The sequence below is a fragment of the Triticum dicoccoides genome, chromosome 4B (genome assembly GCF_002162155.2).
Source record: "Triticum dicoccoides isolate Atlit2015 ecotype Zavitan chromosome 4B, WEW_v2.0, whole genome shotgun sequence".
NCBI lineage: Eukaryota > Viridiplantae > Streptophyta > Magnoliopsida > Poales > Poaceae > Triticum > Triticum dicoccoides.
Genome location: NC_041387.1, coordinates 314,241,486 through 314,251,895, shown reverse-complemented (window position 1 = coordinate 314,251,895; position 10,410 = coordinate 314,241,486). Strand labels below are relative to the sequence as shown.

The 10,410-nt window shown below is 43.6% G+C and overlaps 1 long non-coding RNA gene across 9 annotated transcripts; it reads left to right on the top strand.

Annotated features, from left to right (window-relative positions):
* The first annotated feature begins 200 nt into the window (after positions 1–200).
* Positions 201–5,767, top strand: LOC119296037. 9 transcript variants are annotated; one of them, XR_005144650.1, is made up of 9 exons: positions 201–474; positions 874–1,061; positions 1,377–1,442; positions 1,639–1,772; positions 2,064–2,130; positions 2,271–2,354; positions 4,090–4,429; positions 4,681–4,784; positions 4,870–5,767. It is a non-coding gene; the product is annotated as an uncharacterized LOC119296037 (long non-coding RNA). The 9 variants fall into 9 exon arrangements; XR_005144648.1 differs by lacking the exon at positions 201–474 and adding an exon at positions 481–765; XR_005144646.1 differs by lacking the exon at positions 201–474 and having other exon boundaries at positions 481–1,061; positions 4,090–4,168; positions 4,313–4,429.
* The last annotated feature ends 4,643 nt before the right edge of the window (positions 5,768–10,410 follow it).

The following is a 10,410-nucleotide window of genomic DNA, read 5'->3' as shown; positions in this document are numbered from 1 at the left end:
CTTTTGACCTTGCAGTCATTTCCACTAGCCAATGACGGTGAGCTCGCATTGCACGCTCATTGGTTGGGTGAACTCTGCGCATGTCCGGGAGAGATTCGCCAATCTTGTCTGCCCGCACATCGTGCTCGACCCGCAAAAAAGTGCAAAAGGTCAAAAACCCTAGTCGGCGCCTCTTCTCGTCCACCACTCGCCCCTCTGCCTCCTCTCCCAGGCCGCAGCCCTCGACACGCCGCCAGGGCACCATCGACACGTCGGTGATAGGCAGTGGTGGAGCCCAACCCGAGCCCAGTAGCAGTCCACTCCTAACCCTAGCTAAAGCGGGCAGCGGATTGGATCAGGGAGCCCTCGCGGCCACGCCGCTGGCGCTTGGATTTGCTAGTCGTCACGTGGATCCGCCTAGCCTCCGCCTCGAGTCACCTCCGTCGTTGATGTGGGTCAACTCCACCACTGCCGCCAGGAATCGCATCCTGGCAAGTAATTTCCTCCAAATCTCTGCTCTCCCTGTTCCTCCTGCCCTGCTCGCTGCGTGTGTGGTTCTGTGTGCACCGTGCGTCGTGCCTCGCATGCCTCATATGCGGTTGGTGCGAGAAAGCAATCCTAGAGCCCTCCCTCCTCCTTTCCATCCACTCATGTCATGCCTCCTCCCCTTTCTCCCTAGCCGACGGTGGCTCCTCCCCGTGTGCCCACGGTCTCCAATGCGCTCAACCCGGCCCACCTCAGTCCCCTCACCCTCTGGTCACCGTCCTCCCGTGCCCTCACCCGCTGGTGGCCCTCCCATGCATCTCGGGCTTGATGGCTGCTTCCCCACCTCGCCCATTCAGCTCCGCCATCGCCTCCCTCCCTTGCTGATATCCATCTTATCTCCTTTTGCAGGGGCTTGTCCTTCCGTGGTGGTCATACGCCGTTTGAGATTGGAGGGAGACTAGGAGACCCTGGCGGAAGCGAGCCTGCTAGCAGAGGCTCCAGGGATGCTGGGTGATAGGGCCTAGTCCATGCCCCGGTTGTGCTGCTGGGTGATCTTATTCATCCTTCTTGTCAACGAGTTGTTCATGTCTAGCGAGGTTCCTACAATTTTTTGTTTATTTTAGTTGACCTGATGCTCAGATTTAGCTAGGCTTTCATATAGGATTTTTTTACCTTTTAAGTTTGTTGGGTACCTCAGATAAGTTTCTGCAAAGGGAATTTTTGTTTGTTCCTGCTCAGGAGATGCTCTCTGACCTAGCTAGATTCATAAAAATTGTTTTGTTTCTTAGTTTGTTTGGTAGCTTGCTCTTTCCTCGTCAAGAAGGGGATCGATTTGCCATGGACCTCCTTTCCCCACTATAAAAGAGGCTTTTGTTCCTTTGCTTGATGTGTTTCCCTCTTTTCGATTGTAGGATTTTTAGGACGAGCCTTCCTATCTAAAATTATCGGATAAATTCAACATATCTGTGGAAATCTAGGTATGAGATGGTTTTTTTCTATCTTGTGTTCTTACATTTTAATAGAAGTTGTCTGTAATTTTGCCTTTATACTGCACATTAATTCATTCTTTTGGGTAGGTAACTAAACTCCTTTAATTTTACTGAATCATTGAAGTTGTCTTTGCTAACCTGAGTTTTGCTTTGCAACAATTTGATTGCTTGTGTAATTGTGTAGTTTTCTGCAGATTCATACGACTCTGAATGTTATTCCATAACCGATGACTCAAAGTGATTATACACTGAAACCGAAGCCTTTGGAAAATGAAACAGAAACCTTACTTGAGAGCAGGCAGAGGCGTGGAACCAATGGTATGCTCTTGGATCAATATTCTACAGTTAAACAACATTCATATGTTCTGGCATCTATAGATTTACATTTGCCTTTTAACAGTCTAATTACATGTAAAAACTCCATCCATTCTGGTATGTGATACTGCAAGTGTACATTAAGAAAGTAGCCTTTACGGTCTAGCTTCAGTATCTGTAAATCATGGTTACGTACATACTACATAAAAAATGGAGCATCCTTATACTACCAAATTATTTGCTTGATCTGGTTGTTGGTTTCTGAATACTCAATTTCGTTCTTCTATTTTACAGGTGATGTTGTTGTTGCCTGCTCTTCTAAACTGCTGCTTGTTCATCGTTTGCTGTTTTGCCTATCAAGGTTTGTGCTTCCTCTTTAAGCTATATTTTCTTTTGATTATTGTTTTTGTCTGCAGTTTTCTTCTCCTCTGTGGCAACGTATTTGGATCATGTTTCTCTCTCAAGCATATTGGTTGTCTCGCTTGATCTTTGTACTAGCAGGAAGGTAACTACTCAAAGCAGTTGGCAAGACAAGCATTCGATGGAGCTCAAGCGTTGATCTTGAAGGAAGGTAACTACTCAAAGGTATGCACCTATTCATGTTGGAGCAGTTAAGTTTGCAAGGATTTCCTGCTGGAGGGCATGGTATGTGCTTGCAAGAAGTTCTTTGTGATCTGGTGACATCTTTTGGCCTATTGGGGAACTGGACATGATTTATATTGCGAAGTTCAATGTATGGATGAAAACTTCCTTTCATATCTGTTATGTATATTTTATATACATGGCTTTTGTGTTCTATCATGTGTGTTCCTGCTGCAGAATTTTGTATGGAAATTCACCATGAGTTAGAATGTATGTATTTTCAACTACAGCCATTTTTTTCAAAAGTCAAAAGAATTTCTGCATGATCACATATCATGATTATATTTTTTTACGAAACCTTTTATCCCAAACAAGTTGGGGTAGGCTAGATATGAAACCCTTTCACGAGGACTTTCCAGGAGGTCACCCATCCTAGTACTACTCTCGCCCAAATGGGTTTCATACCCAAAAGACTGGCTAGTTTTTACGTTGGCTCGCCAAGCCTATCACAACCCTTAGATATGAAACCCTTTCACGAGGACTTCCTAGGAGGTCACCCATCCTAGTACTATTCTCGCTCAAATGGGTTTCATACCTATGGGACTGGCTAGTTTTTACGCTGGCTCGCCATGATTATCTCCATGAAAAAAGCTTTAGACAGTACAAAATTGTAAAGGAATCATGGAACACTGTTGTATGTCGCTGCTGAACAGAAGCAGGATGCAACCATAAAGATTTTGTTGGATCACCATTCAGATGTAAGTCCCATTAAATGTCTCTCCATTATTATCTTATAAATCACATTCATTTACAGTTTTCTCACTCTTATATTTGATAATATTCAATTGTCTTCTTTCTCCATTTTCCAATTAGTTGAATCTCAATAGTAAATTAGTTAGTATTTTGTTTTATCTCTGAAATCTCGAGATGTACACAAGTTGTTAGGTGTCAAAAAAAGTACACAAGTTGTTAACATTTGAATTTAGATTTACGTTCGCCTTTTACTCGTTCTATTTTTTGCATAATTGTGTCCTGTCTGTTAAGACATGCTGAAAAGCTAGCTATTCTGCAGCAAGCAGAGAGTCATGGGCTCTTTCTGTGAGTCACCTGCTTCTCATGTACAAATATTTCACCATCTAAGTTTGAAATAAAATTGTACATCGAAGATATCAATGATTTGCCAAGACTCCAAAGTCTTGTTGTTATTTTTTGTAACTTCTGATCTTGAACTTTGATAGACAGATAATTATGACTCTTTGACATCAGAAAATATTTTAGTTTATTTTGGGGTGGATGTTATTATGGCATCAATACGGCTTCATTCCACTTTATCTGGCGCGACACAGGTCAATAACTACTTCCTTTGATTTCTTCATCATGAATGCCTATGTGCATCTATTAAAAAACCTTTATTGTTTGTATTGAGTGAATAAGAACTGCAGTAGTTTCTCAATGTGGAGGCCATTATATTTATGATATAAGATGGAATCCCGAAGGGCGATGTATACTTTTGGGGTTAAGGATATAAAGAACAACATGGCTTATGAGGTTGAAGAGAGCTCAAGTGGCATCTTTTGGTTCTTGGAGGCCTGCACTTTCCTGGTGGAGCAGTAGCAAAATAATTCAGAGGCTTTAAAGCTACTCCACTTCACGTAGTTAGGATCAATTCTTTGTTTCGGTTTGAAATATTCCCCAGTCCCTCCTATTTGATCGATTCATCTAATGGACATTTTGCCAGGCAAATAAAGAGAAGGCAGATGTATTGTTTTTTCTGGAGTACGGGATATGTATTGTTACGAGTGAAGCCATCCATACAAGTCGGTATATTAATAACCCCATATGTGGAATTCAAGATATAGAGAAATGTTCTTGTTCTGCTAATCGGTTGCTTTACCAAATGTACTGTAAATGACGTTATTATTGTTCAAGATATAGATAAATGTTATTGTTCTTCATTGTAGTGGATGATATCCATTCCAATTATTGAGATGATGGAAGCACCACTTAGGAGTTTTGTCTCTGACCTAACGAAGCTGTTGAGGAAGAAGGGATAAATAAGTGCTGAGAAGACGGGATAAGTAAGTTGCTTGATTCATGGGCCGAACTGGTTGCCATACGATTGCTTTGAAATATACATGCATCTAAGTGGCACATAATACTCTCTTTTTTCAAACACACAAAAACAAAGTTGATAGAAACACTACTCTTTCTAAAATAATATGAGGCCTCCTTAACAGGTTTTATACGTGGTGTTTAGTATACATATGTTCTCAATGTGTTTTATTGCCTGGCATTTTGAACCCAAGGGTTTTTTTCTCTGTCAAATCAGCTTATCAAATTCAGTTTGGTATTACCCATCAACAAGCTAACCGTGCTACTGGTGAAGGCTCAGTAGGCTCGCAATCGCAGCGGAGCATAGGGGTCTGGCACACGGTAGGGAAAGCTCATTGCCCTCCCTAAGTACAACACTTCTTATGGAGGTCCGCTCATAATAGCCATCCCTTGCTAATGAATATAGAAAGACGTGGTGTGGAGCTGGATACTCTTTGTTGCGTTTGCGGGCGTCTGCTTGAAGTTGGCGGCCACCTTTTCCTTCGCTGTAAGGAAGTCAAAAAAGTTTGGCGAACCACCCAGCTAGAGGGTGTGAGACAGGAGCTGCTTTTATGTCAATCTCAGTTGGAGATTCTTGAGCGTATTTTTTGCACAACCGGAAAACATCAAGCTTCAGGTCATATGCCTATTGTGGAAGTGGTGGACTGAGGAATAATGGCATGTTGAACGCAGACTAAGGCCTGAAGAATTTAGTGCACAACTGTCTTTTGATGTTGCTGAATGGTGCCAGTTTTTTACGCCCTCTCCAAAGCCTGTTATACAGGATACGAGCAAGTGGAAGCCGCCACCTGACTTCGTCAAGATCAACCTGGACGGTGCATACTATCCGGAATCTGGTACGGGAGGTTGGGGCTGCATTGCTAGAGCGCCGGACGGAGATATCCTATTCGCAGCCGCTGGACCGCTCAGTAACTTGTCTGAACCGTTACAGGCTGAAAGCAATGCGTTTTTGAAGGCGATCGACCTTTCGGAAAATTTGCCATGGGCAAAGTCATCTTTGAAACGGATTGTCTAAATCTGAAACAGGATGTGTGTTCGGACGCCTGTGACGGCGCAGCTCTAAGAGCTTTATTCAGAGAAGAAAAATATCATCTCCGTTTGGGTTTCATCGAGTACCGAGTGGAGTTCTCTCCCCGAAACTGTAACACACCAGCGCATGTGCTAGCAAGTCTCGATTCTCGGGAAGTTCAAAGTGACCATACTCTGTGGATTACCAATTTTCCTGCTGATGTAACCCGTGCAGTGGCCGGCGATCTTGCCGCGACCACATGTTAATGGAATGCAAGGTGTTTCATATAAAAAAAGAAGTATACATATGTTCTAAGGCAAAAAGATATGTACTTTATATACGTTCTTAGGCAAAAAGTATAGAGAAGGGTCTAAATTCTTGCCGTGCGTACTTGCTCAAATAGAAGAACACTAAAAAATACATATATTTCCAAAATGATGTGGTTTTGAATGAGACTCCACACTACCAAAGTAAAATGTGCATGTACATCTTATTGTAGACACCAAAACTATTATTTATTAAAGGGGATTATTTGTTACCGTATGTGCATGCTCATAACTAAGACAACTAATACATGGTTTTTACAATGTGCACACTGATTCAAAAAGATACACCTATTTTCGGCGACATGATTTTGAATGGGACTTTATGCTATCAAATTAGAATGTGTATATACATCTCATTATAGACAACAAAATACCATTGTTTTTTACTAAAGGGGATTAGATTTGTTACATAGATTTTGTTTCATATAGAACTCTATGCTACCAAATTTAAATGTGTATATACATCTATTATAGAAAACAAGCCCTTGTTTGCCTAAACTAAGAGAGGTTAAATTTGTTGTTATATGTGCTTGCCCGTAACAAAAACAACTAAATCATGGATTTCTTTTCATCGCCAACATGGAATCAACAGGTCTCTGCGCCATTTGGCGCAACGGGTCAACTAGTAATGTAGTGCGAGGGAGATGAGTTTGTGCTGGGTACTTGGTATGTCTTGACTTGAGCGAAGACCTCCCCGGCAACGGCGCCAGAAATCCTTCTTGCTACGTCTTGAGCTTGCGTTGGTTTTCCTTGAAGAGGAAAGGGTGATGCAGCAAAGTAGCGTAAGTATTTCCCTCAGTTTTTGAGAACCAAGGTATTAATCCAGTAGGAGGCTCTTCAGAAGTCCCACGCACCTACACAAACAAACAAACAAGAACCTCACAACCAACGCAATAAAGGTGTTGTCAATCCCTTCACGGCCACTTGCGAAAGTGAGATCTGATAGAGACAATATGATAAGATAAATATTTTTGGTATTTTTATGATATTGATTGGAAAGTAAAAGATGCAAATAAAAGTAGATGGAAAACTTATATGATAAAAGATAGACCCGGGGGCCATAGGTTTCACTAGTGGCTTCTCTCAAGATAGCATAAGTATTACGGTGGGTGAACAAATTACTGTCGAGCAATTGATAGAAAAGCGAATAATTATGAGATTATCTAGGCATGATCATGTATATAGGCATCACATCCGTGACAAGTAGACTGACTCCTGCCTGCATCTACTACTATTACTTCACACATCGACCGACTCCTGCCTGCATCTAGAGTATTAAGTTCATAAGAGCAGAGTAACACATTAAGAAAGATGACATGATGTAGAGAGATAAACTCATGCAATATGATATAAACCCCATCTTTTTATCCTCGATGGCAACAATACAATACGTGCCTTGCTGCCCCTGCTGTCACTGGGAAAGGACACCGCAAGATTGAACCCAAAGCTAAGCACTTATCCCATTGCAAGAAAGATCAATCTAGTAGGCCAAACCAAACTGATAATTCGAAGAGACTTGCAAAGATAACTTAATCACACATAAAAGAATTCAGAGGAGATTCAAATGTTTCTCATAGATCCACAATTCATCGGATCTCGACAAACACACCGCAAAAAGAGTTACATCAAATAGATCTCCAAGAAGATCGAGGAGAACTTTGTATTGAGATTCAAAGAGAGAGAAGAAGCCATCTAGCTAATAACAATGGACCCGAAGGTCTGTGGTAAACTACTCACAACTCATCAGAGAGGCCTTGGAGATGGTGTAGAGGCCCTCCATGGTCGATTCCCCCACCGGCGGAGCGCCGACGAAGGCTCCAAAATGGGATCTCGCGGATACATAAGGTTGCGGCGATGGATTTCGTGGTGCCCCTCGTTGGTTTCAGGGTACGTGGGTATATATAGGAGGAAGAAGTAGGTTGGTGTATGCTCGAGGGGCCCATGAGGGTGGGGGGCGCGCCCAGCCCTAGGGGGCGCGCTGGGCACCCTCGTCGCCGCCTCCTTTGTTGCTTGACGTCCACTCCAAGTCCCCTGGATCACATTTGTTCCAAAAAGATCGCTCCCAAAGGTTTTATTCCATTTGGACTCCGTTTGATATTCCTTTCCTTTGAAACACTGAAATAGGTAAAAAAACAGCAATTCGGGCTGGGCCTTCGGTTAGTAGGTTAGTCCCAAAAATGATATAAAAGTGTAAAGTAAAGCCCATAAACATCCAAAACGGGTAATATAATAGCATGGAACAATCAAAAATTATAGATACGTTGGAGACATATCAATGTCAAGGTTAGTTGATTCCCGACTAATCTTTTGAATAATGAAAACTGCCGTTGTTGCTTCGCTGCCCATATTTGCATCTACTATCATGGGTCTGTGTTTCACATCCAATCACCCACTGGGGTGTGTCTGTCTTCGAGTTGAATATGTTTTCCACTCCAGTCGACTTAGGTTGAGTTGAGTGTTTGTACGAACCAGTGGGGACACGCAGAGAGCACCCACTGGGTGTAGTCCCCGAGACCACGGTCGACTGCTGGCAGTCGGCTGGGGTCTGAGAATCTCCTCTCTTTTTTGAACTCACGCTGGACAGACCATGCTGAGTGTTGAACCAAACCAGTTGGGGCACGCTAAGTGCACCCACTGGGTGTAGTCTCCGAGACTACTGCTGAACGTTTGATTCAACGGTAGTCTTAGAGTAACTTTCACTGTGATTGTCTTTTGTTTCTGTCAACTGATATATCTCATTCGCTGACTGCAGAGGTCTTGTGATCTTGGGGCTCAACTTTGTGAACTGAACAAGAAGCAAATCAGCCTCAATCTTGATCTTGAACTGGCGAAGAAGAACCTCAAGGCTGCCGAGGAAGAAGCAACTATCATGGGAGGTAACCAGTCGTCAACTACCCATCTTGTGACTCACACTTCTCAGTGTTTTTTCTTTCAGTCTCTTTGAACCGAGTGACTTCACTCGAACAGATGTGCGTAGTGAAAACCGTCAACTTCAAGCTCATCTGAAGAATGTTATTTCTTTAGAGAAAATGAAGTAGGCTCTGGAGAAGAAGGATCAGGATCTTGCTGCTGCCCAGAAGGAGGCGCGAGAGAAAACAACACTTGCTGACAAGAAGCTGGCTTCAGTCAGCAAATTAGAAGAGGAGAACTCTAAGCTGAAGACCGTTGTCTATGAGGCCAATCGGGAGGTCGAGCAACTTAAGAAAGTCAAGGACAACTTGACTGATGAAGTTGTGAACCTCAAGGCCAAGAAGAGCGAGCTAGAGTCTTATCTGGGACAGCTTGCTGCAAAACTGGTCTTGAAGCTTGAAGGTATTATTGTTCGACTGATTTGTTGTTGTCGATTGGTACATCTTGTCATACTGTCGACTCACCATTTTTTCCGACTGTGCAGAACTTTGTCAGGACTTTGAGGCTGAGACTGGGCGGGTCGAGACGGGTCTCGACCCCATCAATTATCCTGTTAAAGATGATGTTGCGATGAACTTGCTGTGGTTGGAATCACTCATGGACAGCGATGTTGCTTATCTTGCCCGACTGAAGGCGGCGATGACTCGGGTTGATGCCGGACTCTGGCCTCAGGCGGAACTCTCACAAGATCTCGAGTCTTTGATGGCTCGACTAAATCAGATACCTGGCCGAGTGCGAGAATGGAAGAAATCGTCCGCTCGCTGCGGTGCTGACGTCGCCCTGTCATTGGTCTGAGTGCACTGCAAGGACATCAGAGAAGACAAGCTGGCGGACCTCAAGGTTTTGAACACCAAGAAGCACACTTTCCAGTCCTTCATGGACATTTTCCTCGACGCTGCCACTCGCATCGTGAACAACATTGATCTTTCCAGTTTCTGTGATCCAACAAGTCCCTCTCTAGATGAGTGACCAAAAACATTATGCTCCACCCTTATTTGCCTCGGAATGCCGAGTGATTATGTAATCGTTAAACTCTTTCAGGCTTGATGACTGAGTACTTCTGCCTACTGCAATCCTAAACTTTTGCAGGGTTTCTCCGAACTTGGATTCCTTCGAATATCATGACTATTGCTCTGTTTTCGAACTGTTTCTAATTGTCTTTTGGTTCAGAGTGGACTTGATCTTCTCACCCTTTGCTGAATGAAAGTACATTGTACTTGTGATGGAGCTTAGACGCGGTGTTCAGTCGACACCTCGCCGTCCTTGTGGATAGGGACGGAACATTATACTTGTGGCGTAGCTCAAACGCGCTGTTCAGTCGACACCTCGTCGTCCATGCGGGTAGGGACGGAACATTGTACTTGTGGCATAGCTCAGAGGTGGTGTTTGATCTACAACTCGTCATCCATGCGGATAGGGATGGAGCGTATGATGTATTCGTGGCGGAGCTCAGAGGATATTTGTGACTTAGACGATTACGGGGTCGCAGCTAAGCCTCGAGTGGGAGGATTGCTCTCCACTCGGAATGTTTTAAACTTAGGCGATTATGGGGTTGCAGCTAAGCCCCCGAGTGGGAGGATTGCTCTCCACTCAGAACGTTTTTAACTTAGGCGATTACGGGGTCGCAACTAAGCCCCCGAGTGGGAGGATTGCTCTCCACTCGGAATGTTTTTAACTTAGGCGATTACGGGGTCGCATCTAA